Source organism: Triticum dicoccoides, chromosome 2A (assembly GCF_002162155.2).
Source record: "Triticum dicoccoides isolate Atlit2015 ecotype Zavitan chromosome 2A, WEW_v2.0, whole genome shotgun sequence".
NCBI lineage: Eukaryota > Viridiplantae > Streptophyta > Magnoliopsida > Poales > Poaceae > Triticum > Triticum dicoccoides.
Window position 1 is genome coordinate 727,325,839 of NC_041382.1, and position 5,781 is coordinate 727,331,619.

A 5,781-nucleotide genomic window follows, 5' to 3' on the forward strand; every position below is an offset into this window, starting at 1 on the left:
CTACTGCCACCTTCTCCTTCGGAGCTTCACCACAAATACAACATGCGCTCCATCCCAATCTGCAAGGACGACGAGGTGCAGGTCGACTATCACCTTCTCCTTCGGAGCTTCGCCACAAATACAACACGCGCTCCATCCCAATCCGCAAGGACGACGAGGTGCAGGTCGACTGCCACCTTCTCCTTTGGAGCTTTGCCACAAATACAATGTGCGCTCCATCCCAATCCGCAAGGACGACGAGGTGCAGGTCGACTGCCACCTTCTCCTTCGGAGCTTCGCCACAAATGCAACGTGCGCTCCATCCCGACCCGCAAGGACGACGAGGTGCAGGTCGACTGCTACCTTCTCCTTCGGAGCTGCGCCACAAATACAAAAGTTGTCTCGAGTGAAGAACGAGTTCCACTCGACGGAGAATTCATGAAGATATTCAACGATAAACCAAGTTTAGATAAATCCTAAAGGTTCCAGACTGCAGATCGAAGTGCTCGGGCATTCAGCCCGAAAGAGTTTAACGGTTACAAAAACCACTCGGCATTCCGAGGCAAATTCAAGGTGGGGCATAAAAGTTTGTTCACTCCGCAGGAGGAGGACTGGCAGGCTCGACGAACTCGTCCAGGTCGACGCCGTCGGCGATCCGAGTGGCTGCAGCAATAAAAGTCTCCATAAAAGATCGAAAGTCATGCCTCTGGGTGTTGGCGACCTTGATTACTGCCAGCTTATCTTGTCGCGCCTCCTTGCAGTGGACATGAACCAAAGACAGAGCCACATCAGCACCACACCGGGCAGAAGATTTCTTCCACTCCTGCACTCGACCAGGGATCTCGTTAAGTCGAGTCATCAGAGACTCGAGATCATTCTGGAGCGTGGCCCCTGGCCAAAGTGCCATGTCGATCCGTGACGTGGCGACCTTCAGTCGAGCCAAGTAGTCCACAACACCGTCGATGCGGGATTCCAGTCGGAGCATATTCATGGCAGTTTCATCTTTCACGGGAGAGTTGATGGGGTCCAAACCTGGCTCAATCCGTCCAGTCTCCTCCTCGAAGTTCTGGCAAAACTCTGCATTCACGATCCAAGGATAATTCAATTTTCATATGCTGAGTCGACAAAAAACATCAGTTGGAACAAAATGTATACCTTCAAGCTTGATGAACAACTTCTTGGCAAGGCTCCTCAGATAGCTCTCCAGATCGTCCCTCCTGCGAGTGATGCCTTCCATCTTCTCGTTCAGGTTGACCTTGTCCTTCTTCAAGCGCGTGACCTCCTTGTTGGCTTCGTCCAGGGAAGATTTCGTCTTGGTGTTCTCTTCTTCCAATTGGCCGACTGAAGCCAGTTTCTGTTCAGCCAGAGCGGTTCTGTCGTCAGCTTTCTTTTGAGCAGCAGCCAAATCCTGATCCTTCTTCGCCAGAGCTTCGTTCAGTTTTTCTGCAAAGAAATGGTGCTTGATTCAGAAAGAGCAGAAGAGTACTCAAGCCTAAGACAAACCAATCGACAAGCTCGTCTTACCATTGGCGTCGTCCTTGGCCTTTTGCAGCTCTGTCTTGGCCAATTCCAAGTCAAGGTTTAGCTGGATCTGCCGTTTCTCCAAGTCAGCAAAGCGAGCTCCAAGATCACAAGATCTCTGCAATCAGGGATGGGAAGTAATTTTACAGTGAAAAACGACAAAGACAATAAATACGAAGACTATGGTCGACTGCCCGCAGTCCACCATAGTCTCGGGGACTACACCCAGTGGGTGCACTTTGCGTGCCCCCACCGGTTCGGGTTACACTCGACATGGCCAGACCAGATCGAGCGAAAGAATCAAAATACAAAGACTACAGTCGACTGCCAGCAGTCCACCGTAGTCTCAGGGACTACACCCAGTGGGTGCACTCAGCATGCCCCCACTAGTCCAAAAATTCAATTGACACACACAGTGGGTGTACAGATGCAAAGATTTTCGGAAAGAGAGTCTTCAGATAGCATATCCTAACAGAACAAGCGGTGACCAACTAACCTGAACATTGCTTTGGAGAGCCGAGCTGGCGTCATAGGCGGCCTGACTGGCGTCCTGCACCGCCTTCATCTTCTCCATCATAATGCCCGCCTGACGTATGGCTTCCTTGGCAGCATTCACTTCGTCCTCTGGGACATGATGGATCGCAAAAATTGAAGGTGGGTCGGCAGGAGCTTGAGCAGTCGATGAAGAAGGCAGGGCACTCGACAATGGTACGGTGAAGGTAACAGAACCCCGATTGGCATCACCAGCGTCCTGAACGACTGGTTCCGCCATCGGCGTCGACTGTGGCACCTTTCTTGCAGGAGCTTTCCTATTTTTCCTCGTCAAAGGCCTCTCAGGCTCTTCATCGTCATCATCGAGGAGGTCAATAATGTCAGGAGCTGTCCAAAGATCAATCACCAAAATCACATCACCCAATGGTACACATTACAGTTGAGTCGACCAAATAAAGACAGAATGATAGAAATCATACCCAGATTGGAAGTGATTGCATCCTCCATTACCTCATCCTCGTCCCTGTAAGCTGAGGACCCGGAAGTAGCAGCGCTGCCAGTTCCAAAGTTCGTCTGGTTAAATCAAGAAAAAATAAACAGCACGGAGCGTCGAGTGAATACAAAGGGAGACACTCATGCAGAAGCGACGGGGATGTCAATCTTAATCCTCGGCAACGCCTTTCGAGGCTTCTGCTCTGCAACTTTGGGATGCTTTGACGCTTTTTCAGTTGGGATTGGTGAAGATGTTCGAGGACACTTTGAAGACTGACCAGTCTGATCAATCGCCTTTTCACGGGCGCTCGGTCGTTCTTGGTCAAGCTTGGATCGCCTCTCCCTGCGAGGAGGCGACTCGACTTCTTCTTCTTCACTTGAGTAGTCGCTTTCTTCGTCCCCTTCTCCGTCAGAATGCCATTCGCCACTATCGCCGCCACTCGCCTCTCCTTCCGGGTCTTGCTCTTGCTCTCCGTTGGGCACTGAGTACATTTCGATAAGGGCCTGAAAGAAAGCAGGAAGAATAAAGTCAGTCGACGCAGTATAGACAGCTGCGCGAGTGAATTCAGATTATAATCAAAAGCTCAGAATCGGACCTTTTCTGGTTCATGGGACAGGTCGAATGGAGGAACTCTCCTGGCTCCCCTGGGGTTGTCCTTGTTTCCGGTGATGCCCGACAGCCACCCCTCCAGTGTGTCGTCATCGACCTCCTCCGGGTGAATCCGAGTGGTGTCGTCAAGACCCGAATACATCCACACCGGATGGTCTCGAGCTTGAAGAGGCTGGATGCGTTGCGGAAGGAAAACCTCCAAGAGATCCATACCAGTGACCCCGTCACGGATAAGCTGGACCACCCGTCCGACCAGCAACCTAACTTGCGCCTTCTCCCCTGGGATCACCTTCAAAGAGGAAGGTTTCCTCACTCGGTCCATGGTAAAAGGAGGGAGGCCAGTCGACTGCCTTGGCGTCGGCTGGTCTTTGCACTAAAACCAGGTCGACTGCCATCCGCGGACCGAGTCGGGAAGAATCATGGCCGGAAAGGAACTTTTCCCTCTCATCTGAACACCAAGACCCCCACACATCTGAATCACTTGTGTTCTCTCATCACTCGGATTGGCCTTTTTCACCGTCTGAGAACGACAGGTGAAAATGTGCTTGAAAAGACCCCAGTGAGGCCGACAACTCAAGAAATTCTCGCACAAAGACACGAAAGCAGCGAGAGACACGATTGTGTTGGGAGTGAAGTGGTGGAGTTGTGCCCCAAAGAAATTCAGAAATCCCCAAAAGAAAGGGTGAGGAGGCAAGGAAAACCCACGGTCGATGTGGGTGGCAAGGAGAACGCGCTCACCCTCCTGAGGTTGCGGCTCGGATTCCTTCCATGGGAGCCGCGTCGATCCATGGGTGATCAGTCCTCCGTCGGCTAGGTCGTCGAGGTCTTCTTGGCAGATCGTCGAGCGGATCCAGTCGCCCTGGATCCAGCCCGCCGGCAGGCCGGACCTCGATGAGGATCCGTCCCGGCTGGTCCGCTTGCCCTTCGCCTTTGTCGTCGCCTTGTTCGCCCGCTCCAGAGCCGCCGTCTTATCCTTCCCCATCGTCGCTGGCGAGACACGTACAGAGCGGCAGCGCTGGGGCGAGAACGAGCGCGACGAAGAAGCCTGGAGAGGAGGAGAGGAAATGAGAATGCACTGTTCAAGAAACCCCGGTCCGACGCCTTATATGAGGTTACTTTCGAGTGGCTGACTGGTAGGCCCGGACGATCCTGTCAAATCCCACAACAGTCGCGCACGTGATACATGGCGAAAAAGGTGGTGCGGAGATCGAGGCGGCTCTACCCTATCCCATCCGATTATTGCGGCCACCCCGTCCCGTGCGCTTCCCAAAATTCGAATCCCGCAAAATCCGCAAGCAGCAGAACAACTTGTCAGACGGAAGATCTCCTCCACACCGTCACTCGGAGCTTTTCAAGTAAAGAAACTCACTCGACAAAAAACTAAGAATGGATCAAGGCGACTGAAAAGGAAGTTGCTGTCGTCACTCAGGTTCATTGATCTGAAACAAGATATGCTCATGGCATGAAAAATGAGTCGGAGAAGTTCTCAACTCCTTCCCCACTCAAACCACGATCTATTCGGGGGCTAATGATGAAGCTATGTACCTAGGGTAGGGTCATGGACTTGTCCTAACTGCCCTACCCAAGGACATCTCTAGAAGAAATCACCTTTCAATCGACTTGGAGGTGTTCCACTCGACAGACTCGAAGACACTCGACCAAGAAGCAATAACTCGACCAAGATCCAACCACTCGACGGCCAGGAGACCTAAAGTCACTCCGCATGCTAACGGTCGGTCATTAAGTAGCTTTTATGGTCATCATAGCACTTTATTAGGGGTGTTACCAGTAACGCCCAACCTTAATGTACTTAAAACCCTGCATAACTGAGGGCCGGAGGGGTCTGGCGAACTCTATATAAGCCACCCCCCTCCTCAGTGTAAAGGGCTCGCACCCCTGTAATTCATACACACATAATCCAGTCGACTGCCTCCGGGCTCCGAGACGTAGTGCTATTACTTCCTCCGAGAAGGGCCTGAACTCGTAAACCTCGTGTGCTTACAACTACTCCATAGCTAACATCTTGCCTCTCCATACCTACCCCCCTACATTACTGTCAGACTTAGAACCACGACATGTGTTGTCTTGGAAATCATCTTGGCGGTGTGGAGGAGTGGAAACTGTAGAGGCCCTCCGTTCGGAAGGAGCACCTTTATCCGCTGCCTTGCTAACTTCCTTCCGCTTTACTGATTTTGAATTGTCAAGTAAAACTGACAAGAAAAAGCAATAAAATTCTCTCTTCAGAACTCATTCATGCATGATACTAACAATCACTACTTTGATGTAAGGCAAACACATGATACCAGGATGGAATATGTACGAAAAACACGACGGCATGGCATGTTCACAACTGTTTGTGTAAACTAAGCAGAAACCATTCTAGCAAATAAGAAGCAATGCAAGCTAGACACCACATGAAAGATGCAACCAATATGACTCAGCCAAGTTAAAAGCGTCCCATCATAAATGGAATTTCAACAAATTAGAAGCAGTGCATGCTATAAATCGTATGAAAGATGCAACTAATATCGCACTGCATATAGTAAAGGTGTCTCATCATGTTGATTGATGCGGGATACAAAAAAATTAGTTTTATGTAAGGACATGCTTAATAGACAGTTGTACTATGTACTAATTACAGGAAGACATGTCACATTAACATGTATATTGTATAAGCTAAGCAGACT